This window comes from Hypomesus nipponensis, chromosome 1 (assembly GCF_054491055.1).
Source record: "Hypomesus nipponensis isolate SF chromosome 1, ASM5449105v1, whole genome shotgun sequence".
Lineage (NCBI taxonomy): Eukaryota > Metazoa > Chordata > Actinopteri > Osmeriformes > Osmeridae > Hypomesus > Hypomesus nipponensis.
Genome location: NC_140361.1, coordinates 1457749 through 1485000, shown reverse-complemented (window position 1 = coordinate 1485000; position 27252 = coordinate 1457749). Strand labels below are relative to the sequence as shown.

Below are 27252 nucleotides of genomic sequence, written 5' to 3'. Positions count from 1 at the left end.
CAGTTATTGTTCATTTCTGCTTTTGCTGAATAACTAATCACAGTATCACTGACCACTGAGAAACTCTGACGATCTCTGACGATGTTAAGAAAGATATGCTAGATATACCAGATAGATGGGTGAGGTGTTCTTGTTATCTTTGCTATATTATCTAATATACAGGAAATATGTCCATACTGGGTAATAATCATGTGACACCCTGAGTGATCTGTAGTCAAGTGTTCTGACCACTGAGCTATACCCTCCTCGACTTAATATGCAACTGTTGTGGAGCATAAATTGAATTCCTCTATCATAAAATGAAGGGATTAGAGAGGATCTCCAAGGCTTAAATATTTGAATGTTGGACTCAATGTTAAGAAAGCACAAAGCTACAGCCTGACATGCATCTTTCTGTTAATCAACAAGCCGTCTTCAATGATAACTCAACAACAAAAACATTTAACTTCTTTGTTAAACAGCTGTATTGAACCTGACTATTTAAAAATGCAGTTTGAACCAGACAAGTACAATGTAAAACCCAACTAGTTTTAACTGTCCTTGTTTGCCTGCACAGTGTCGCTACAAATTAGGTACAAAACACTGCTTTGTCCTTCGAGGGTGAAGATGTTTTTCTATTTATAAATATGTAATGTAAAGTAATATAAGGGCAGAAACTAACTTGGCGTTCATTACAGAGGATATCATAATTAATTGGAAAGAATAACAAATGGATCTAAAAATAAAACGGTGGTGCAATATTTTGAAATAATGCAGTGTTTTCTGACTGTGCCTCACACCTACAGAATAGTGACCTTTAAAATGTTGTCAATTTGAAAATAAAGCCAACACAAGCTACAAACTGTATTTTATACTTAATTAGCCTCATTAAAAAAACAGAGGGCACATCAATCTTAATTACATTTTAAAAAGTGTAATCATGGTAAATATTCAATTGAGAAATTGTGACATGTTTCTAGATACCTCGCTAAATAACCTTGTTATGCATTCTGACAACATAGACACTGATATTGTATGTCTAAATAAAGACATATAGCTATGAGATTATGTTGCACAAAAACCCAGGCAGTTATACGAACATATGATGACTTAAATGAACACAAATCAAGAGCTCATAATCTAAGTCTAGCTTCATCAACAGAATGCCAGTGAAATGAACAGCCGTTATGCAAAGGCTCTCGTAGTATAATCAACAGATGGAAAACCCACCTGTGGTGAAACTGGAATGGTAAAGCTTCAAATTAAAGGCACTTTTGTCCAATTAGAACTGTTTGGGTTTTAGAAAGATATTGATTGAACTGTCAGTTGGCAATACTATCCTGAGATGTGTTGTAAAAAAGCTTTTTAGTTTTAGGGGAGGGTGATACTGTGCGCTCCTTCTCACGCATGTCCTCTATAACCTAGTTTGTGAATGTACATTCTGTAGAGTTAAATAAAATGTTGCTATATATAACAAAATATAACAAAATTTAATTCAAAAGAATTTCATCCATAAATTTCATTCATTTCAAAGAATTTCTGAATCATAATATGCAGTTCTGACTGACATTATTTTAATGGTCTTGGAAAGTAAATATTGTCGCTTGCTCAACAATTTCCGAAACAGACTGCTGATAAAAATGTAATTATATTCAAGTACAGAATCATCTACCTGCCATTGTTGGAAGACTGATGCAGCCCACAGTGCTATGACGCGCCTTGATCACTTCCTACAGGACGAATGTCCACAAGTCAACGCTTCTGAAAGTTTCATGTTTACAGATAGTGTTCGATTTAGTTTCCATGACATCAACATGATCGAGAAGGCATTATGTTGACATTCGTAAAAACACACCTGATGTCAAGATATGGAATTGAGAATGACAAGAAGCATTCCGCGACTAGACACCTAGCCAGATGGGTTTTTCTTTTCTAGTTTATCATGGTCTCGTAAATCATGAACCTGGCTTAGGTTGAGTTTGGAAGCTGTGTGACAAATGAAATGGTTGAGGTGAAAAAAAGTGGTCTTTGGAGTGTGATGATGTCATGACAGAAGTTCCAACACAACGATATTGTTGTGCTGTCGTGTGTGACACTGTTTATATCAAAAATGGAACAGCTAAATAAACAAAGCTTGATTTCATTTGTGCTCTCACTGGGATGCAAACTGATGGCCCTCTCCTGCTGCCTGACCTCTAATACACCATGAATGTCTCTCATTCAGAATCGCCTCAAGGTAAATTCGTAATAAAACATAAATGTATCAATGTTTCAGAGTTGTGTAATAGGAACCTGCTGCCTGGTAGACTGTGCTGGATGGACCATCAAGGCAGAGTGCCAAGTATTCGTGCCTTTAAACCTATTCCTGTTCTTGTCTTATCCGCAACAATATCTACCGCACCACCTTATCAAACATCAGCACTCCGTTATCCGTCATCAGCTCTGTCTTATCGAGCTAGCAGGTCCGGTGCTGCAGCAGACCTGATCTGCCAGCGACGCCCTCCGGTGACTAGCTTGAAGGACTCCAGGTATTTGAAAAGGTCTTCCAAAAAATAAGCACATCCCGGAAAGTTAGTGAAGTTCATACAGCTGTTCAGGCTTTTAACCAAGCGATAACAGTCCGGCACATCCACACATTTTGAAACCCCGCCCTCCAGGGGAGACGGAGACATAAAAGAAAAAAACATCCCATCTTTTCTAATGCAATATTGGAATCTTAAATTGCACTCCGCAGGGCTTCCAAAGTGGTTAACAGCTTTGTGTGACCCTGACCATTGCTTATGCTGTTTTCATCATCCCCTTGACCCCTTGGTCCCCCACCTCCCCCTCCTTGAGGGACTGGAGGTGATGGCAGGGATCATTACATCACAACACTGCTGCCGGCTTTCAGGCCTCACCACTGCCACACGACGTTACCACGGGAACACACAGCGGCCAGGCAACAGTGAGGACAGGTCCTGCGTGCCACAGGACGAAAAGAGAGAGGAAGGGAGTGAAGGAGAGGGAGAGAGAGCAGGGGAGAGAGAAAGGAGGATGGAGAGAGAGAAAGAGAGGGAGAGAAAAAGAGCAGGGGGGGGGCAGAAAGAGAGAGAGACCTCTCCCTCCAAGGCCTGGTAGCTCTGCTCACCCATAAAGACTTGACATTTTATGCCTGTGAATCAGAAAATCTTTGCTTGGAAATGAAGGAGAGAGGAGACCTAGGAGTTAGCAGTAGTGGGGTCTTGGCTGCAAGCCTCCGTGCCAATGTGACATTTGACGTTCTCAAAGAGAGTAACCACTGCAAACAAAGAAAACTCAATTCTGGTTCAAAGAAAGTCTGTCTGATTTGTCGTTTTGACCCGAGAAAGCACAGACATGTTTTCCAGGTTTCACACCCCTGTGTATTTATCATATTCTAGTTAGCACCGGAATAATCGTCTCTCAGGAAACTAGACCTATGCTACCATAACATCAGTAAAACAACTAGGGCCTAAATTATTAAAGGATGTTTTCCCTAACTACGAAGCCATTAAACATTTAGTGAGAGTTTACCGCAGTCAACCACATAGAAACCACAGGAATATTCAGCGAGGGCATGGCCAACTGCCCAAAATGAAAACAAGTAGACAACAAAACAAACACAGTCATAACGCAAACATGAAGACAAATACAATAACTAAACCTACGATAGCTAAATAACTCAATTATCATAATATCCAACATGTGGGCTGAGCCGTGGGTAGACAACAAATAAGTTCAAAGAAAATTATATAAGAAACACAGGACTTCAAAGAGGAGTTGGACAGGCTTTGGAAAGGTAGCGCTATTTACATGTCTGGTTGTGCAGAAGAGAACTGATGCAATTCCCTTTAAATCTATAAATACAGACTGAATGATGAAACGCATTTATGAAAATGTATTCATATGTTGTAAGGAGGGCCATGTGGAGCAAACTTCAAATAGAGAAAAAAACACAAAGCTGAATCTGAGCACAAATATCTTATGTCGGAACGGATTAGTGTAAACAAGTCTTTTTCTGGAAAACGTCATCAGTTCAATGGTGTTGCTCCCCACCCAGATGAAGACATTCTGTTGATGATGATGACAAAAGCAGTTGAATCATTTCCACATTCGGAATCTAGGGCTGTGACTATACCAGGTCATATTAGGAGTTAAGGTGCAGGAGACTGTTTGCCTATATTACACAGTAATACTATAAACTTGAACCCTGTTGGATCACTGTGTAGAATTATTCTATAGTGCTGGCAATATGTTGAGCACCCACACATCAAATGCTTATGTCACCGTTGCTTTTCAATGTAGAGGGGTCAATAAGGGGCTGGTTCAGTATGTGGTTTAACCTGCCTCATGGCCAATCACTAACCATTCCTGTTCAGAAAGGTTTGACAAGGGAACGTGACGTACTATTTTTATGTTTATAAGGACTATCTATACAATGGGCTGAATATATGTGGGCGTATTTATAGATTTACTTGTGTATAAGTGGTGATGTGGGAGGGTATTTCAATAAAAGCACTATGACTGAAAGCCCAGGTACTTCCAAGCTTTCTATGGGGTCTTATCTCTGTGACAGGTTGTCTCAACTCTCTCAACGTGTTGTCTCTGCCGTCAATAAACCATCTGCTGTCGCACACGTTACTGTGTTATTAACGTCAGTCTGCTTTGTAATCTCTCACAGGAATCATTGATAGTTGTCCTCCATATTTCTTTTACAATCCAACCATGGCGATATCTCTCACAGCCAGGAAGAGAAAGCTACCCTCCCTCTCACCCCACTCACTCTAAATCTCTGCACCTAAGATAAGAAGAGAATTGAGTTATTGAGTGGGAGGTTTAAGATATACGCTCGCGCTGAAAGGACACTCCAAAACAGACACAATACCAAGGTATGTGAGGGTAATTTGTTTCATGTTTATGAGGAGACAGTTGTGTGTGTATGTGTGTGTGCGTGTGGGGGGTCATAGTTTGTCTTTCACTGTGCTCCAATTAACCTCAGGGTTAAAGGTCAATTCCATGGGCGAGCTCACTAGGCCTCTCATGTTCCACCACAAGGCCGTGAGTCACACTGTGGCTCTCATTGTCAGAGGACGTTGAAGACCCTGGAGCTTCAGTAGTGTCTATGGATTACTTGTTTGCTGTAACAAATGTCAGTTGGGACTGTTTTCTTTCTTAACCTTTAGAGGAGTGAGTTTTAAATGTTACCGACGCTGCCACCAGAGTGAGCTATTTTTTCAGAACAAAAGCTAGCTAACTTTAGTTAGCTTCCGTTACCTAGCAACCTAGCATAATACTCTTAGCAATGCTAGTACCTGCTAGTGTTACTTGTTAGCCTAATTTTGAAGCCATACTATAGCGTTTGTCATATAGTTTTTGTCTATCGGAAAATAGTCGGTTGGAATGTTCAGAATCACATGTGTGACGGTACTCTGTGGGGCCTGCTTTCGAACGATCACATGTGTGACGCTACTAATTAACGGGTTAAAGCACGTTGAGGATTACATTTTTTTTTATGGAAGTTTAGGCAGGATCCACAGCGAGCGTTTTAGAAATGTGTGGTGGAACCCCATTAACTTTTTGTTTGGTTTTGTAAAAAAAAAAAAAAAAAACGTTTTTATAATTGTTGTCTTTTTTCCCCCACTGGAAAGACAGTCCAACAGATGGAACACTAACAGGAGAAAACAGACCTCTCTCAGCATGAGGCCCAAGCAACCACAATGCACTGTGTTCCCCTTAATGCACACCGTAACAGAAGACCACAGATAACCCCCAGAGACAACACAGGGAGGACAAAGGGATGCAGAAGGAGAGTCACACTCATCAATACAAAAGCCCTGTGTGTGTGTGTGTGAGTGTGAGTGTAAGCGAGAGGGAGAGAGAGAGTGTGTGTGTGTGTGTGTGTGTGAGTGTAAGCGAGAGAGAGAGAGAGAGAGAGAGTGTGTGTGTGTGTGTGTGAGTGTAAGCGAGAGAGAGAGAGAGAGAGAGAGAGAGAGAGAGAGAGAATGCAGTTCTGCTGTAGACATGAGGATGAAGTGGAAGGCAGGAAGACTGGGCTCTGATGGAGGACAGCATCCTCCATCTTGTGAATCTGTAGGCAGCGCGTCTCCCACACGCCGGACACCCGCCAGGGATATACATACCTGTTATACCTTCAAAAGAAAAAAACGAATTTAACCTGTTTCAAGAGCCAGCATTGTATGTTGTATTTATAACACACACTGACAACCGGCTATGATCTATACACTTTATCTTATAGATCACTATAATATACTATTTTAACATCAAGAAAATCCTACTGAGAAACACAGTTCAAGTCTGGCACCGATATGATACAACTGATCTCCTGTTAAGTCGTATAAAGAGAGCTGCCTAAGAGAAGCTGTCCAAGGTCCTGAAGAGAGGATAGCTGTGAGCTGTCCAGGGTCCTGAAGAGAGGATAGCTGTGAGCTGTCCAGGGTCCTGAAGAGAGGATAGCTGTGAGCTGTCCAGGGTCCTGAACGCTGCTCTCCTCTGAGATTTCAAATCCTCAGACAGACCAGACAGCTCAAGCGTTGAAGCGGAGATAACTGCCAAACATCTGACAAGGGCCATGTCCTTCTCCCCAGCGCTCAGGCTGCCCTCTGACAAGGCCGCGAGGAGAGAGGAACGCCCTGGAAATCCCCAAATCCTCCACCCAGGTAATTGTATCCGGCCATTACAGCTCTCCTGCCGTACCAGGATGTGAAGAGAAAAATACTCAAAAGGGGGATTTCAGGTGAGTCTGGGACTAGAATAGTTGACATGTCACAGAAAGAGAAAACCAATCTCAAATGCCTGTGAAATGATGCCACGTTTGGTGTCGTTGTACCAATGTGAGGAGTTCAAGCCACTGTATGAAATGTGCTACTCATGTGTTTGTAGGATGTTTGTAGCACACACAGGTCTCTGATATCATCTGCTTAGCCTTAGCACCGAAGCACAGTCACAGCCCAAGATCCAGTACTGTCTTTCATCTCTGTCTACGTTACACTCATGCATTTATTTGTATGGGGATTTAAACCTGGTTATCCTCAATCTTATCATTAGTTCTTTATAGTCCAGAGATCCAATCTACATTTACATTTAGTCATTTAGCAGACACTCTTATCCAGAGCGACTTACAGTAAGTACAGGGACATTCCCCCGAGGGAAGTAGGGTGAAGTACCTTGCCCAAGGACACAACGTCATTTAGCACAGCCGGGAATCGAACCAGTACCTTTTGAATTACTAGCCCAATTCCCTAACCGCTCAGCCACCTGACTTCCCGCTATCTCTCTAAATCTAAACAAAGAACAAATCATGGCCTCTGATAAGTGTCTGTCCCAGATCCTTCCTGGATCAGTTTCACCTCCCTGAATACGGAACACTTTTTATTATTAATAGGATCTTTTTATTTATTATTTATTTTTCACATTTGTAATATTTGTGCTCCTGTGTTCCAAGTCTGGATTTCTGTGTCATATTAATCAGAAGGCCAAAGAGTTCTATTTCCAGTCAGTGTTTATGCCAAAGGCAACATTACAAATTAAGAACTAAATAAGTCTCAAGAGGGTTTTACCGTAAAACACGTTTAAATAGTTCAAATAGATTTGAACACATTCATGTAAGAACTGTAGTTGTGAAGTCCAACAGGGCAGAGATGTGAGGACCGGTCCATCCATAAATGGATATACATGTGTGTATACAAATACATATATACTTATTATATATATTATATATATATATATATATATGTATTTTATATATATATTTATATATATGTATACACACACACATATATATTATATACAGTATATAACAAATACATCCCATATTTATATTACATGTGGGAGGGTCCATAATCATAATGTATGAAAGCATCATGGGAGGAAAACAACAGATGGAACACCAACAGGAATCTGGAGTTCCAGGACCTGAATGACGTCGACCCTGTTACTCTGAGTGTCTGAATCTGAACTGCACCGTGTTTAGGGGCGTTCAGAGTTCCAGTGGCGTGGGGAGGGTTCCAGTCTCGTTTCCCCCCTCAGACAGCTGCGTCTCTCAGGAAGGAGACGTGTGCTTTGCGGGGATCAGACACCAGAGCCTCGGTGTAGGCCCCATGCTTCCCCACAGCAAGTCTTTGCATAATATCTGCCCACAGAATGTAAAACAGGGTCGAAGTGATTTTCTCTGGTGGAAAATTGTGAAATAGCGAGTTAATGTAAATCTCTGGTGTCTGTTCCCTGTAGTCGAATGATCACTGGGTTTCTGCACCCCAGTAATCTTTGTTCTAATTATTTTTCTTTCTTATTGGGGGGGGTATTTTTTACAGCTCTTAATGAATTAAAACGTGAAATCCACTGTGGGCATATGCTGCTGTGCTGTCTGTTAGTAACATATTATTTAAAATGAATCAAGAGTGCAGATGTGGTGTTAATGGCTCAATCATGACATTATTATTGGTTCCCATACATCACGGCCCCCGCCAAATAATGTTCAAATCTCCAGACAGCGGACGTCTAAAAAACAATCTAACATGCAAATGTGCAGACAGATGTTTTGGGTTGTTGGCAGTAGCTGCAACACGTGTTCAACATGCGAAACATCAACGCTGCAGGTGGAGGAGAGGAAACAAGAGGACACATTGGTCCTGCTGGTTTCAGTTAAACCTGCACTGAAACCAGTGCATTGTAACCAGTGCACTGTAACCAGTGCACTGTAACCAGTGCACTGAAACCAGTGCACTGTAACCAGTGCACTGTAACCTGTAACCAGTGCACTGTAACCAGTGCCACAAACCCACCTGTGGTTTGCGGTGATGAGCAGGTAGACGCTGGCCTGGCCGTGGGAGCTGTGAGGTGGGTGTGTCGGGGCTGGCCGGGCCGTGGGGGCTGTTAGGTGGGTGTGTCGGGGCTGGCCGGGCCGTGGGGGCTGTGAGGTGGGTGTGTCGGGGCTGGCCGGGCCGTGGGGGCTGTGAGGTGGGTGTGTCGGGGGGTGCTTGACCCCAGCGCTCTCGGTGTGGAACAGGTGGAGTCATGTCGCTCATCAGTCACTACCTCCAGATCTTGCCCATACCAGGCTTTGAACGCAGGACCTCTAACTTGCATACGCGACCACCTTTATTAACACCGCTTTAACTAGCTACGCCCCTGAAAAACATTGCTCTTTGATGGCACGGGTGGGCAGCATTTACGCATGACTTCAACCAATTCAACTGGGTTTAACGTGGTCACTCTACTCCTGAGTCTGCCTCTGCCTCATCATAGAGGTCAGCTCTCTACTCCAGACGTCAGGTCGGGCTTTGCCCTCTGTGAGATAACATTACTCCTCCGGTCGGAACATCTGCTGCGGCTGTGTGCTTTCCCTGCACTCTGGAACAAAAGGTTCCAAACATGATCTACAGAACAAGCATGTGAAATTGATTTCTCCTGTGAGTGTGGATCGGGTGAGGCTAACTGCAGGATCTGATTTCCAGCAGCCCCACTTTATAATCAGCTGTAGAGATGATCCGAGAGAGCTCTCAGAACACTGACTGGAACTCTCTATGTTCTATCACAGGAACATATACTCTCAACGTTATAACAGAGGAACCCTTACATCTGGAAGAGCAGAAATTGGATGGAAATCGTGAGTGGGGGGAAAAATAAACACTGAAAAGACGGGAAGTGTAATTGCCTTGTGGCAGTCCAGGGTTTGTGGAGAACGTTGTCTGTCCCTGTGTTACGCGGCCCTCTTGCCTGTGATCACGTTCATTTCCAACCGTCACCACGCTTCGCACAGCATCCTCACCGGGTGTGTATTGAAAACGTGACGGGAAAAGGGAATGAAGGAGAGGCAAGCAAACCTATTGGGCATGACACGCAGTGCGGGCTGGCATTTGAAACAGGGCATTTAACCATGTTGAGTTGACGTGTTGTCATCCGAGACCATGTCTGTGTCATATGTGCCCTTTGGGTGGAAAATGTCACTTCTGATGCCTCAAAGCTGAGTGGATCGGAGGATGAATCAGAGATCAGATTAAGTGAACTTGGTTGAAAAGAGCAGCTGTGAAGTATTTCTACTTCCATAGAGGTTAAAACAATACAAAGCACCAACCTTATTGGCAAACAGATGTCCAGTTAGCGAGATGGGAGAGTGGTCCTTTACAAATCGTCTGTTCAACAAGTTCTCAGAGTTACTCTATTGCAGATGTCTGAAACGAGACAAAAGACAAGGCACAACAAATGTTATCAGATACAGAACTTCTGGTATTGCGTCACATTCTCTCAGAGGAAAGTCCATGCATATCTTAGTTTGTAACATCTTATAACAGTTCATTTTTAAAAAAAAATCACATTAAGTGGAGCAGAATTTGAAATAAAGTGACCGGACCCCAAATCATCCTGAACATGAGAACAGCATGTTTACGCTGCCTGGCAGCCCCAAGGCTACCATTCTTCTACATCACAATTAGCATGTGGCGTAATTCAGCTATACACACACGTCACATGACATGTCGCTAAGCATCAGCGTGGTTGTCAGATTGGCCTAACGCACGACCACGAGAAATCCGCAGTGTGATGTTTGAGCTCCACAAGTAACACGTCCAGCGATCCAAGATGAGCGTCTTTAAGGAGAGGGAGGGTTTGAGGAGCGGAGGGTTACAGGAGGGCCTCAGGAGGGCAGCTCTGAATCTTACAGGAGGGCCTCAGGAGGGCAGCTCTGGATCTTACAGGAGGGCCTCAGGAGGGCAGCTCTGGATCTTACAGGAGGGCCTCAGGAGGGCAGCTCTGGATCTTACAGGAGGGCAGCTCTGGATCTTACAAGAGGGCAGCTCTGGATCTTACAGGAGGACCTCAGGAGGGCAGCTCTGGATCTTACAGGAGGGCAGCTCTGGATCTTACAGGAGGGCCTCAGGAGGGCAGCTCTGAATCTTACAGGAGGGCCTCAGGAGGGCAGCTCTGGATCTTACAGGAGGGCAGCTCTGGATCTTAAAGGAGGGCCTCAGGAGGGCAGCTCTGGATCTTACAGGAGGGCCTCAGGAGGGCAGCTCTGGATCTTACAGAAGGGCAGCTCTGGATCTTACAGGAGGGCCTCAGGAGGGCAGCTCTGGATCTTACAGGAGGGCCTCAGGAGGGCAGCTCTGGATCTTACAGGAGGACCTCAGGAGGGCAGCTCTGGATCTTACAGGAGGGCCTCAGGAGGGCAGCTCTGGATCTTACAGGAGGGCCTCAGGAGGGCAGCTCTGGATCTTACAGGAGGACCTCAGGAGGGCAGCTCTGGATCTTACAGGAGGACCTCAGGAGGGCAGCTCTGGATCTTACAGGAGGACCTCAGGGGGGCAGCTCTGGATCTTACAGGAGGACCTCAGGAGGGCAGCTCTGGATCTTACAGGAGGGCCTCAGGAGAGCAGTTCTGGATCTTTGGTTTTTCTACCCAAACTGACGGCCCCCAAAAATAACACGCTTCAATGAATCCCCCCATTCCACTCAACACTGTACCAAAAGTGACTGCCCCATGAGAGAGCAACACTATCCGTTTCTTAGAAGAACTTGTTAGAGGAAGCCCAGAGAGTATAATAATATTTGAATTACAGCATAATATAATGAAACATATTTTTACATCTTAATTATGTTCAGATTGTCTGACTACATTCAGGGAGTTTGCTCAGTGGCCTGTGCTGGGGAAAGCACTGGTTTACCAACAGCGAACATTTGAGACAAACAAACAGTTTTTAAATTAAACCAAGAAGGCTTCCCAACTGAGAAACTGGAAGGTGTTGACAGCAAACAATCACAAAACATTTTGTTCTGACAGGTTAACATGGCTGTTCCTGGCCCACCCACTGATCAGAACAATCCAGGGCTGCAGGATTTGGGGAAAGGAGTTGTGGAGAGATTGTACAGAAGCAAATGAGTGCAGCTTAATTGGAGCAACTAGTCCCTTGAGGACTGTAATCGGTGCCTGAGAGAAGACGCAGGTAGATGTAGGGTTTGGTCAAAAGGATCAGCAGAAAGCTCTTTCAGAGAGAAACAGCTAGAGGATTCTGGTTCTCTCCATTGTAAACTGAAGCCAAAAGGCAAATGTGTTAAGTGAAGTGTGTTTCTGAAAGCCTGCTCCACTTAAAGAGATGAATTCCAGAAAGATAAACAAATTACAGATAGACAAATAAGGATGGCCATGGTATCATAATTTATTTAAACAAAAATGCCCTGCTTTGCATTTGTTTTTCTGTTTTCTGATGTTTAATCCAAACCTTTAGTTTGCCATCCAGTTTGCATTTTAGTACTTAGCATTTCCTTGGGAACTGGCAACACCACTGAGCGTTGCATTATGGATGTATAGCGGAAACAAAAAGGATAATGGTCCATTTAGATCATAGGGTTAGGGCAGTTGTTACCTGTCACACACACGCAGCCAATGAGGGAAATTGTTTTGGCCCAGTCATGACCTCTCCTTTCCTTGTCTCTCAGACCAGTGTCTCTCTATTTATCAGCCATACATCTGAGATGATTGAATAAGACGAATAGCCAGCCTCAAAGTACAGATGAATCAAGGGAACCGCTGTCCTTCCCAGGAAGCAGAAGCCTGACTCTGAACAGGAACTGCTGTCCTTCCCAGGAAGCAGAAGCCTGACTCTGAACAGGAACTGCTGTCCTTCCCAGGAACCAGAAGCCTGACTCTGAACAGGAACTGCTGTCCTTCCCAGGAAGCAGAAGCCTGACTCTGAACAGGAACTGCTGTCCTTCCCAGGAACCAGAAGCCTGACTCTGAACAGGAACTGCTGTCCTTCCCAGGAACCAGAAGCCTGACTCTGCACAGGGCCAGCTCCTATACTGTGTATTAACTAACGTATTCATAACCCTGATGGGATCCGTCTGGGAGCACCAAGACAGCTGTCTCCTGTCACGTCTTAGCGTGTTCACATCATGTGTTCCCGAGGAAGGAATTTCAACTGCCTTAACTTTTCATATACTGCTCATGTGAACAGTGTACAGTGATGATCGGTTCAGTTCAGACGAGACCTTGATTGGACCTCAAGTGTCTCTTAATGCAGGTCAAAACTATTATTTATTCAGTAGACACTTTTATCCAGAGCACTACACTGAGGGGGGGGTTCAAGTGTGACCTCCAGATACTAAGTGGTAGAGCATCAGAATGCATAATACTGACTGATCTCAAAAGTCATATACAGTCAACTCTGCCCATCGCTGCTCTATAACATCGCTGCTCTATAACATCGCTGCTCTATAACATCGCTGCTCTATAACATCGCTGCTCTATAACAGCTTTGCATCCAGTAATGTGCTGCCTGTTTGGATATTAGACACTTCCTATTCAGGCCTGTGCAAACCAAAACAGATCAACAGTTTTCAGTTCCTCATTTGCCTTTTGCTCCAGTCTGTGTGTAACTCACCAGGTCTGTGTGTAATACACCAAGTCTGTGTGTAACTCACCAGGTCTGTGTGTAACTCACCAGGTATGTGTGTATTACACCAGGTCTGTGTGTAACTCACCAGGTCTGTGTGTAACTCACCAGGTCTGTGTGTAACTCACCAGGTCTGTGTGTAACTCACCAGGTCTGTGTGTAACTCACCAGGTCTGTGTATAACTCACCAGGTCTGTGTGTAACTCACCAGGTCTGTGTGTAACTCACCAGGTCTGTGTGTAACTCACCAGGTCTGTGTGTAACTCACCAGGTCTGTGTATAACTCACTAGGTCTGTGTAACTCACCATCAGTTCTGTTCTCCCTTGCTGCTGAAATATGTGGGTGTCAACGGATTATGTGGGGGTTCAGATCCCATTATGCCTGCGATAGTAGAAACTATGAAAAGCTTAGCTTGAGAGGGGCCACAACCTGTTTGGCTTATGTACCAGGGAAATAAAGAGTCTCCCTTGACGCTATTTTGAGGGATATTTTTGGAAAAATTATATTTTAGGCTCTCTCAACAGATAGTAGTATAGTAACAGAATCAATGAGGGGTTTACCTCATCAGAATGCAGCATTTAGAACAGAGTGCCATTTTACCTGAATGGATGAAGATGTTGTGCACTTCCTAGTGCAAGACTCATAAAACATCCCCCTAAATCTCTGCTCTCGTACGAACAGGCAGTGCAGTATCACTTTTTCTGTCAGGATTTACAGTTTAACTTTACATTCTATCGCAAGAACGATTTCACTATATGATTTTCATCTTTCAAGGCTCAGCTCCATAGCTCAGCACGTCCAAGAGGCTGTGCATCCAACTGCTCTCCTCTGCTGCAATGTTAAGTTGCATTTCAGAGCTTCTGCAGTGTGGCCCCTCTGGCATGGTCACCACCATGATTTCATTACATGAAGATAGACTGGAGCATGTCTCAGCTTGTGCATTCAATCCACTTGATGACACAGATCTGCCCAAGGAGTTTCTGGACTTGGCTGCATCGATCCGAGCATAAACTCGATTAAATGCCCACCAAAGAGACTCAATGGAAATGATTAGTTTACTTCTGTTTCTGTGTCATCTGGATAATTTGCAATTGCAGCAGCAATGCGAACAAAACCGTGATGGTGAAATGAGTCATGTGGATTGTCACTGCTCATAAACTCTAATACGTGCAAACTCAGGGGTTAAACTCAGTATTTCTCACACTGCCGTGTGATCCGTGAGTATAATAACCGAGCTGTAACCTAAAACACAAACCTTGGACAACAAAAATATGCATTGAGAATGTTCTTGCCAAACGATAGCTTGGCCCCTATTTAATAATGATTTATCGTATTTGGAACTCATCTTACATGTCATTCTGTCCCATACATCGATTGCCAGATTGTGAAATATAAAATGTATGTTTAGTTGCACTGAACCACGAAAGGCAACAAATACAACTTCAAACATAGACATGGACAGGCATACTTTGACAGTCTGACTGACTCATCACTGACTCTGTTCCTTCACACAGAAAGATTTGTCTCTCTCTCACACACTCACACAAACAATCACAGAAGCAGGAGCAAATTTAAACACACATGCAAAATGTGGTGTGCACGCACAATTAGCTGAGGGAAGAAATGTGAAGCCATGGGCCTGAACAGCCACGCAGCGAACGCCAAGCCTGATGACAGAAGACAGGGGTTCTCTGCTTTGATAACAAACGTCACCAAATCCGCATTTAATTGGAAGCTTTCTTCACTGTAACCCGATGGAGGACGGCAGCAAGGCAATAATAAAGCCAAAACAAGATTCTGAAAGAATCTGAGAAAACCACTAAGCCAGCAGCCAGATAGTCAGACAGGACATTAGCTGATGGAACGGTAATCTTCTACATCCTGCTAAACAGATTAGACTTTTGCCTGCCTAACAGCTGGCTCTTGATCCCCATTTGCCAGGCTGGGATATGGTAAACAGAAGGATGTGTGACACACACCTTGTGCCAGGGGAGTGTCTGGGGAGGAAGGGTCACTAGCCAGGTTCTGGCTCAGGTGACGTGATTTAAAAAGATTTGATTGCAGATGCATGTGGTGGAAAAGGTTATTTAAAAAATCTGGATCTACATTGCACTGTGTGGAGGTATTTTTTATTACGTAATAACTGGTTCAGGGCCATTGATATGTTTTCAATACATTTCCAAAACAATTTCACACTCGACATTTCATTGTGCTTGGGTCTTGAGCAAGACACCTGGAGGATTTCAGACGCACACACAGACATATAGAGATTCCTGCCTTTCTAGTTAGATGCATCTGTGAACCAATTTAATTGAAATATCGTGGATCCAAGCCCTTGGTTATTGGGCGCTACTCACACCAGAATGTATGTGGGTGCCTAAATCTGTACATTTCAGGGTCAAAGCGACACAAACACCCCAGACTATGGTCCAGTGGACACAATTTGCGGGTGAACAACAAACAAAGCTTAAAGAAGGAAGACAAACATGTTAAAACAACAGTCGGGATCTAAGCGAGATCTCTCTTGATGCAACGGGACTAAGTGTGTTTTAGCCCTGGGATTGCATTGTGTCGGTTGCATTGTATCCAGATATAGTTTTTATTTTTTTGTTAAATTCCTGTTTATTTATTTATTGTCTCGTGTGGTCCAGTAGTCTGCCAGAGGTTTTTCCACTAGATAAGATGGTTATCACCGACACAAACCCCACAGACACAAAGCCCACGTGTTCAAACAACTGACCTTTTTGTGAAGAAAAATGACTGTCCTCAAGCCTTTTTCATCAACTCAGAACAAGTCTTGTGAAAATCTAATTTCATGGGTGACGATGGAGCAAATTGGACACTGGGCCACGTATTTGAATGAAGTCAAACTTCCCAAATAAATCTCTCTCGATATGTTGCTGTCATTCGAAGCACTTCATTCAAGCAAATGATTCATATTTAAATCCTGTTCTGAGACGTGTTCCCTTTCAATAAATGTCATAACACATCCCACTTTTTGAACTAAAATGTTGTGTTCGTGACTATCATATAATACATATGTTTTACGTAAAAAAAATTCATTACTACATCTGTTTTTGCATATTTAAGTGTTGACCTTTGCCATTGAAACCTGCTCAAGTAAGAAAAACAAGAGTTTGGGTTTACCATCTAATTAGTAAGCGAGCCAAGTCTACAGATTTGCCCTTTAATATCTGCTGGACATCATTGCATGACACTGCTGAATGCCTGTGTGCATGTGCTGCATACTAGCAGGGAGTTCAAGTGTATTGTGTGGTTGTATATTAAGTGAGCACTGAAACGTTAAGTTTCGGTCTTATTATGAACACATTTCTGTGGCGTCTGTCTCAGTTCTGCCCATCTGTGTGACCCAAAAAGCACAACAAATATTTCATTATGCTTTCCCATCTCTCCGTGCAAAACTCGCCAGTTTCCATTGTGCTCTGCCCTCAGGAATACCTTGTTCCTTATTTTATTCAACATCTTGAATATTTTTTTTTCCACCCAGCCTGATCAAATTATTCATGCTCATTGAATTAAGTTTTCTCTCTGCCCAAACAACAGCCAGAGTAGCCCCACTTGGTCACGCAGTGGCACAACTTGATCAGCTGACTACTTTTTTGTTTACTTTTCAAATAACAAATCTACGTTTCTCTTCTACAGCACAGGCAGATGAGGTTTCACTACCAAGCTCATTATGAACCTATTAGACACATATTATATACGCATTTCTCTTATTTTCAAATATTAGAGTAGTCTAATGCAAGAACAAAAACACATTACTTTCTGTTGTGGAATAAGAAGAAGATAATGGCACAGGATGAAGAAGAGGAAAGAACTTTACTACCCCCACACACACACACACACAAAGGACACAAAAACACACACACAAGGACACAAGGACACAAAAACACACACACAGCGACACAAATAATCATGCAAACCCCATCTAAAAAGGGAGGTGTTCTAGAAATGTGTCTGCATTCTGGCTCTTTGTGGCCACAGCTGTCAGGGAGGATAGCCCAATCAAAACATCTTGACTTTAGCATTCATCTCCCAGATAGCAATCTCCTTCATGTTAGCAGAAATGTCAGCTGTTATCTGCATTCTTTTCATTTGAATTCTCTTCTGTCTTGATTCTTGACAGGCACCTCCAGGCTCTGTCTCCCATTCCCCACATGCCGTTTCTGCAGTTGGTAGCTGACAGTTAAAGGTTGAAGGCCAACTAAACTTCAGGTGAATACCACAAATGCCTTTGTCTTTGTTTTTAAACAAACCTGAATGAGAATGTATCTCAGCGACAGAATGTCACATTAGTTATTTATTTTGCTTCATTCCAGGTAGAATAAATTAATTTACTTATCAACCTTAGAGCAATAAGTACAGCATTGGGCAATGAGAGGAGCTACAAGAAGCTAACGATGTTAATATTTCTACCTAGAGTAGGAAATGCAAACAATTAGATGTTGAACGAGTAAGTGTGATCTTGTCTTTTCTGTCGGGGCGTCTACACAACCAGCCAGTGGTATATAATATATAAATATAATTGTTCTTTTATTTATTTTTTACTTTTGCGAAAATATTTTTCACACACACAGTGAAAGGAGAGGAGAGAGGAGGAGAGGGGGGCAGAGAACAGAGATGCCTAAAACTGAAGGCCTTATTTACTAACATTGAGACCGCAGCTTAACCAATTCATTTGGTGGGTCAGATGGCTGAGCTGTTAGGGAATCAGGCTACCAATCAGACGGTTGCCGGTTCGATTCCTGGCCGTGCAAATGACGTTGTGTCCCTGGGCATGGCACTTTACCCTACTTGCCTTGGGGGAATGTCCCTGTACTTACTGTAAGTCGCTCTGGATAAGAGCGTCTGCTAAATGACTAAATGTAAATTTGAATAAGGTGTGTCGGAGCAGGGAAACATCTCATACACACAGGACAGGGGTGCAGGACCAGCAATGAGAAAGGCTGGACGCAATCCTACGTAATCCTGCTGGAATGTATAGCATCAAGTGGTCAACACAGGTCAACTACAGTTACAAATAGTCGGTGTGTCAATTGTTTCTCCAGTAATGGAGTTTTCTTTCCAATTACCCCCTCTCCCTCCCCCTCCTCCACAAACTCTGATCAATAAATACCTTCTTAGTTTGCCTGGGGAGTGCTAGCTGCTGGCTGATTGGCTGGCTGGGGAGGGGTATAAGGGATATGAGGCAAAAAGTGTGATGGCTTTTGGGCGACACAAACCATAATGGGCAATGAAGAAAGAGAGAAAAAGGGAAACTTGCAGTGGAATCAGTCCTGTGTGCTGAACGGCTGGCCTGCTGCCCATGAGCACTGGCCTCATAAATGTATTCAAACCGTCAAACTTGTCCTGTGGCCAGACTCTCACATGTAATATTTACAATCAATATCAAGCAGAGCTGAAATTTCATCACTGTAACACGCAAAACACAGTTCAGTCGATACGGAATACAACCCTCATCGCTGAGCCCTTCTAGATATCGAAGTAATATCAAATTAAGATAAAACTAAAACATGCGGTAGGTCTTTACCTTCGACATCGTATACCCTCGACGTGACTGTGGCAACGAGACACAACTGCGCTACATAGACTCCACAACACAGCGTCCTCAGGGCTGAAAGGCAAGGTCAACGTTTTGGTTTTCCAGCTACGTCCTGACTTTTGGTAACAGCCCTGAACAGAGCGATGAGCCCCAACGGCGTACCTAGCGGGAGCTCGCCCGCTCGGACGGAATGAGGCGGGCGGTGAGTGAGTGGTTGGGTCCCCTTGACTCTCCATCAACTGTTTACCGACTCGGCCCCCGTGTCACTCTGATTTGTGTGAACGGCCGTGGGATGAGGCAGGTCGGAAAACAGAGAGGCTCGCCTTCCTGTCACCCGCGCCGGTCTCTGTCTTCTAACGGCTGGTGCACCGGGGAGTGAAGCCCATCGCGGGCCGATTGGTGTGGATTTCCACGCATTCTGTTTTCATTTGTCAGCGAGTGGCCTTTAGAGCGCAGCGTGTTTGCACTCTGGCAAGTTTTTCTAATGTTGTCGTTGCCTTTGCTATCTCGCCTCGAGATCCCTGCCAGCCTGGGACAGATGGGGAGAACTAAATCAATCTGTGATGGATGCAGGGGGACGGATCCATGTTAGTAATGCGACGAAGACGTGTAGGATGGGGTGGCATTTCAGAAAGAATTATGCCACAACTGACTGATAGACGTTTAGTATGAATTATTTCATATGACCTGGAGTCATAACATTTGTTCTACTTGTGTGTGTATCGATCTCCATCTCCAGCACACAAGTAGAGTTATGACACTTTACATGCTAAATGAGCCCATGAATACGTTATGAAATACCTTAATTTTTTTTTGTGCTCTCTGTGATTATTAACATTAAATGGAAGACCAACCACTCCTAAAAAAACTTTTACTGCATCCTTAATCTTAAAAAAGACTGACATTGTATGTTACGATGTCTTCACAGAATTTTGTCTCTCACCTTCTCTGTCTATAAGAAAGCTGTGAATTAAAACAAAAGTGTTGCCTTACTTTAACGACATTTGCAAAGGTCCTCTGGTCTTGGTTCAGTGACAGAGACAGTTGGATTGAATCCTCACCCAAAACCAAATGTGGCCCTTCATCTCAAATCAATAAGAGGCGGCTCTAACTGCAGACTGATCCAAGTCCTTCAACTTTCAAGGAAAACAGAGAATGCCTGTTCAAATTAGCGACAGTCCATGCTTGTTTCCAAACTTGGATGTTGTGTAATGGAGAGAATAGACAAATTGTTTGCGTGTGAGGTTGACAGTTATCTTAATTTGTGATTCAATTTGTTGCAGCATAAATCCATTAACCACGATAGGCAGGATAAAACTAGACTACAGTACAACGGCTAAACATTTCTTCTTAGTTTGCTTGAACAAAATTCTGCACATATAAAACAAGGAACTCTATAAAACGGTAATCTCATAAACTTGACCTTTTCTTCAAGATCTTCTTAAGCTACTTTGAGCTTCATCCAATTGCAGGACAATACTCTGAGCTAAGCACTTCTGGATGCGTTCCTTAATGTCTTCCCCTGTGTATTTGTTCTGTTTTAATTTTCTCTGTGGGTTTGAGAAATCGTAATATTTTGACAGCGACATCAAACATGGTGGGCTTAGCGGGCTCTGAGGGTTTACCCGGCACGGCTCGCGTTTCAGTACTTACAGTGTGTCTAACCTGCCAAAGATTTTGTCTTTTGCCAAAGAATGCATTTCAGCGGTTCAGTGTCCAGGGCAATAGTCCATCCAGTAATGACCGGCTTGTTTGTCACGCTGGCGTCTGGCTGACTGACTGGCTGCTGACTGACTGGCTGCTAGCTGACTGGCTGCTAGCTGACTGGCTGACTGGCTGGCTGACTGGCTGCTAGCTGACTGGCTGACTGGCTGGCTGGCTGCTGGCTGACTGGCTGCTAGCTGACTGACTGTCTGGCTGCTAGCTGACTGGCTGACTGGCTGGCTGTTAGCTGACTGGCTGGCTGTTAGCTGACTGACTGACTGGCTGGCTGACTGGCTGGCTGGCTGCTGGCTGACTGGCTGACTGGCTGACTGGCTGCTAGCTGACTGGCTGACTGGCTGCTAGCTGACTGACTGTCTGGCTGCTAGCTGACTGGCTGACTGGCTGGCTGTTAGCTGACTGGCTGGCTGGCTGGCTGGCTGGCTGGCTGACTGACTGGCTGACTGGCTGGTTGGCTGGCTGTTAGCTGACTGGCTGTCTGGCTGTCTGGCTGCTGTCTGACTGGCATCAGCTCCCAAACAGGCTCACCATGTCCCTACTTCTAACCAGCAGCGTGTCAACAAGCGGACAATCATGCCAATCATGAGGCAGGTTTCCATAGCGATGGTGGGGTGTGTGCCCCTCTCTCTGAGGATGACGGCTGGACAGGTGTTAATGATGATGAACCCCCCGAACCCCCCGAACCCCCCTCTGTCCGGGACAATAAGCAGAGCCTAATGGGGTGAAAAGCTTACTTTTGGACAAAAGCAAATTACAGCCCTTGCAATCAATAGGGAGAGTGACTGAAACCCAATGGGGCTATGCCTCAGTTCTTCCAACAAGGGGGCAGAAATCTATTGATTCTTTCCCCTCCCTCCTCATTTCCTTCAATCCGTGCCCCAGCCTACCATTTTAGGAGTGTTTTACTCTACTTATTGATTTAAATTAACTCTGTTTATTGAAACTTGACAGAGACAAGACGGGCCATGCTAATTCAAGTGACGTAAAGAGAAACGTGTGGTTGCCGAGCAGAATGCAAACTGAACCGAACACTGCTGAGTTGGTGACATGGCTTTCAGAGAGGAACTGCTAACTGTAGGTATTGCAATGTAGTCACATGGTAGTTCATGTAACCTTAATGTAAAATGTCTTCATCCACTATTTGTATTCCACATTTGTGTGGCAACTTTTTTTAGTTAACAGTTTACTGTGAGATATCTGAGGAAACCCAGAACAGAAAGGCTCAAAGTCTGATGATCCAACCATGTTACATATTCATGAACTGACACGACTGACAACGCATCTTGAGAAATGGCTGTTCTAAGAAGGCTTTATTTGATCAGTGCATATCAGGCAATTTACCTAACAATGCCATTTCCGTGACCGCGAGACCTTATAATGACACTGTCGGAAAATGAGCCTCAAACGTTTACTTTTAATTGGAGTCTGTCTGTGTGACAAACTAATTAATGCTTTTATTATTCACTTCGTATTACGAGGAGATAAATATCAACAAACATAGGTGTGGAAAAGAAACAGTTTGCTCATTAACGCAGCATAAATGACGGAGAATATGCAAGTGGAAATTATAGAGCTAATTTCAGAACCTCGTGATATGAACGGGTTCAACTAAGGCTGCATCACATTATTAACGAGTAGCAGTTTTTCCATAATAATGTCTCTCACTAACTTATTGTTTCAAAGTCTGAAGTGCTTAAATTGAGATTCAGTTGGGGCCCTCATTTTTTTCTATAATTTGTTGACGTCCAGTGGCATCATCACATGTCTTCAAACACTTATATAGAACTTTCTTCCTCTTTCAAAACTCTGTAGGTAATTTTCTTAACTTTTTTTAACAATCCTGTCCTTTGTTAGGTTTATCTGTGTTATTTATTTCCTTGAAATAATCTCGCTGACCTTGCAATCGGAATTGCAGTTGAGATAAAAATGTTTGGTCTCTTGTTGACGGAATTTTATAGATCAGTCTGGTCTTTCCTCTCAGGAAGACAGGAAGCATATTCCAGTTTGATAACACATCGAATGTCATTCTATCCTTACATGAATCAAAACTTCTGTTGAGATCCTTCCAGAGGACCTTGCAAGCTTGTCTTCAAAAAGGTAGGTGTGTTTGTCTGGTGGTATGTGCTAAGCATGAAAGGTTTAATGTGGAATAGATAAAAGAAATGCAGACATACAGCAAATATATGAATTATGATACAGCTGGGAATAATTTTAAAGAAGAACAAATGCAATATACCCCCCACACACGCACACATTTTTACAATTTCGTCTAATTATCGTTCTTTTCGTACACAGGAAGTTCAAAGTGACACTGCTGCGTGTGTGTGTGTGTGTCCGGCATGCTCCTAATAAACTATGAAAATGCCAACATAGTTTAAAATACTATAGAACTTGGATCTTTCTGCCATCAGTTCAATGAGTCTGCAAGTTTCTCTCAGGATCACTGTTTAAAGCAGTGAACATGCTTTATTGCTGACGGAGAATTTCCGTTCCAAATTCACTTACAGAAATGACAAAGCCTTATCCAGCCAGAATATTTATGGAGCAGTGACGTGATTGTAGTTGAGACACACCAGTCTGAGAGTGTCCTCACACCCTGCTGGCAATCTATCAAACCCCCTTCTGCTAGAGGCGATGTGCAGCTCACTTAAATACATCAATAAGCTGGGAAATTAGACATGGAGAGATGGTTTAGAGGCTGAGGGGTAGACAGGAGAGATGGTTTAGAGGCTGAGGGGTAGACAGGAGAGATGGTTTAGAGGCTGAAGGGTAGACATGGAGAGAGATTATTTAGAGGCTTGGGGTTTGACAGGAGAGACCATTTAGGGGGAGATGGTTTAAAGGCTGGCGAGTAGACATGAGATGCATCATGGCGCCAGTGCTTATTGCTCCAGACTCAATCTAGTTCTCTATTGTTGAATGTTTCAATCTAATCTCACAGGCATCAAGTTACCTCAGTAGTGTTTCCATAACCACGATTACATCCACAGCGCCTGCACAACTACTCTGACAATCCACGATTCCATAAAACCGAAATGTATCCATAATGCTGAATTTTCACTTTTTACATTATTGATTAACTGTTACGTCCCCAGTCCTGTCATGTGTTTTGTGTGTGTTTGTTTTGCTCTGTTTCCAGTCTCTACAGGTGGCGCCCATCGCCCTCATTACCGCTCATCAACCAACGACTCCTCCCTCCCGTTACCCATTGTCCAGCTGGTTCTTGTTGTCCGTTGTCCAATCCCGTCGTCCCCTCAGCTGTATATCTATCACTGTTTGTCTCGACAATGCGCGGCCTTTTTGTCTTTTGGAGAACTCTTTCTTGGTGTGTTTGGCTGCGCTGGTTGTGAAGGTTGTGGAAACCTGAGAGACCCGTTAGATGATAACTGTTTTGTGTTGTACTGTAATTCACTGTTGTTTGATTGTTTGATAATCTTTTTTTTGTTAACCTTATTTCTTTTGTCTTCCCAGGGAGGAGGGGAGGCACCTTGTGTTTTAGGCAAGACGCCCTGGGCTTACATCACCCGCAGGTTAACTTCCTTGTCTAAACACACCAGGTTAGATCTGGGCGGACCACCCAGATCCAAACCATTTTGTTTAGGGCGTTCTGCTCGAGCGCCAGCTAGTCAGTATTGTTTGGTTGGTAGTCAGGACAGGTAAGGGTGGACTATATATTATTTTCTTTGCTTTGGTCCCGTCCAGCCCCTTCTCCCTACTATCGCCGTGGCCAATAAATGCCCTTTTTTCTGAACGGTGACATTGTGTCTGTGCCCTTGCTTGCACCGCGACTCCATGCCTCTTTTTCTGACCACTGGGGGTTCTTGAGCAGTGGGGCGTAGCTTCCCCTCCCTAACGGGGGTAGTGCGTAACATTAACGAACAACAAGGAGCATGTCTGAATAGGCAAAATGCAGAAGCGAACTGGCTTCCATTCAGGCACCCATACAAAACGCTGTGGGTAGAGTTTAGGTGTCATAAACAAATGGTTTAGGTTAAGGTTATGACATGGATTTGAAAACAGAAAACATTTTTCCTTTAAATGATGGGGAGTTTTGCAAATGAAAACATCATGCTGTGCTCTAAAAGTAGCTACACAACAGGTTCTCCTGCTGAGAACTGAAAGTTACACATGGGCTCCAAACACACACACACACACACACACACACACTTCCCTGCTGAAGCCACCAAACTACCTTCCTGTTTACCAACTCTCTGTAGAGCAAGTATGCCTTACAGAACTCAGTTTCATTTTAGGCTAAGCAACTATACGATAAGAAGTTACTCTCTTCAAATAAGTTGCTCTTGATAAGTCTGTCAGTAATGTCAATAGACCATTCCTCTTGAATTTCCTCCAACTTCAACACAGCTAAATGAGTTCTTCCTCTCCTGTCCCTTCAGATGAAGACATTCTGTGGAGTTACACAAAGTACAGAATTAATTCCTTCTTATCGTGTCGAATATTCAGATCATTTCCTAGCCTCTCTCCTGGAGCATTGCCCTGTCAATCAAACCTCAGAAGCACAGACCTCCTCATCACATTCTCCTCACTGCCAACAGAAATACTCATTTACCACAACGACAAATTGACCAACGGGAGAAAAGAAGACGACTCAGATGCAGCTCAATGAGTCTCTGATAAAACGATCAAAGATTGCTCGTGACAGATGGGTCACAATCTATCAATTTTCCCTGTGAGTGTCTGTGCCCCTGTAACTGGAATTGATGCGGTATGAAAACTCGAAAGGTTAAACTACTCACTCTTGAATAAATCAGATAGATAAATTGATACAAGACGTGATTTCGTCAATTGAAGTGATTCGTTGTCAGACGTCGCTGGGTTGACTGTCTAGTTACTCGCTTGTAGTGTCGCGTCAACGTGACTCTGTCTTTCACAGTGGACACTAGCAGTCAGCTCTCTAACGACACAACACTGCAACCTGATAACTAGCACCTGGAGACACTACAGCTAACTCTAAGTTTAATTTTCGTGTTAGTTTTGAGTGGATACAATCCATCTTACCGACCACTCTGCTTTAAGCATGACCCTGAAAATACCTATGCAGTAAAGTGGAGGAGCATGATCAAAATAAAAATAAAGTTTGATATATTATATTTTCTGTTTGTGATATATACTGTATGCATGTATACTGTGTGAATGTGCTGTAAGAGAGTACACTAACATCCAAAGCATCACAAGCATGCAGTATAATCATCTATGAAACACACTAGATACATAAGGGATCAAAGGCTTTTAAGCATTTCGGATTCCACTTGACACCCTCCCTCCCTCCCGCCCACCAGCCCGCCCGCCCGCCCGCCCGTTAAGTGGCAGAAGAAGGTATTCTGGTCCCTTCTGCAGCTGCGTGTCACGGAGAAGATCCCCTCGTGCCCGGGCACCTCCCGCCGTGGAGCCACGCTGGTGCTGCCAGGGAGCTCCCAGACACACAGACAGGCCCACACAGCTGCAGTGCTGCTCATGGGAGGAACATGGCAGGTGGATGGGACACAGGGGAGGGCATGATGAGCTGGTGTGTTGACAGAAAGAGACAGACAGACACAGAAAAAGAGAGACACAGAGAGAGAGACAGACAGAGACGGAGAGAGAGACAGAGAGACCGATAAACCCTCCTACAAATGGGGAAAGGAGTGGGGAAAGTTGAGTACCAAAATATTCAAATGAAGTTTACTTACACATGCACTTTTTCATATTTTTGAATCAAGTTGTCTGAGCTGCTTAAAGCTGATGACCATGTCTAGCTTTCCTACAGTAAAGCTTCTGACCGACCCTTTCAATCCACCCAACAGAACCACACTGGTTTCTTCACTGTTTTCTTCTGGAAGTTTTCCTTTAACAAGAGGATGTGGAGCACAGGGGAAACACAGTAAATCCACTTTGATGAAAGGCTTGTTTTCTTCCTGCAGATTACAACTCAGGGCTTGGCTGTCTAAATCTTATTGCAACCATTTTGCCTGTGCCCCGGGCTGCATTAAACCTGTCTCTAAGTCAAATTGAAGGCCTCACTCCTCATTGAGTGCAAGTCGTATACTGTTCGCCAAAAATATAAAACCCTTTCCTATTATGAAGACGTCCACTATCTAGAGCGGCTGTTTGTCTTGACACGGGACAGCAGCGGACAGCATTGTGTGTCCATCTGGGACGAGCGAAAACAAGCGAGTCTTTAAAAGGGGAACCTTTGCAGTCGTCCTTTATACATGGTCAAAGCCAGACTTATGAGGCGGGAGGATCCGAGTCAAGGCAAGGCAATTGGATCACTTTGAAACATGAATTCCCTGTCTTTTGAAACCCTTGTCAATATTGATTCGATGGGCCCATTTGGAGCAGGTACTTCAAACCCTGCCTGTTACTGTTGACCTGGCTTTCATCAGCCTCTCAGAGACCTTGTCTCGTTCCTCTGTCCTTGGATCAGCCCCCTTTACACAACTTACATCCATGGTCGCCATCTCTCTGTCCATCTCTCTCTCTCTGTCCCTCTCTCTCTCTCTCTCTCTCTCTCTCTGTCCATATCTCTCTGTCCATCTCTCTCTCTCTGTCTCTGTCCATATTTCTCTCTCTCTAATCCTCTC

The 27252-nt window shown here is 43.8% G+C and overlaps 1 protein-coding gene across 1 annotated transcript in view; it reads right to left on the bottom strand.

Moving 5' to 3' along the window:
- Positions 1–27252, bottom strand: part of lingo2 (leucine rich repeat and Ig domain containing 2) — a 209333-nt gene that overhangs the window by 90837 nt on the left and 91244 nt on the right. The window contains exon 3 of the mRNA XM_084698782.1: positions 10070–10166. The gene's annotated coding sequence lies outside the window, so the exon portion shown is untranslated. The remainder of the gene's footprint in view (positions 1–10069; positions 10167–27252) is intronic.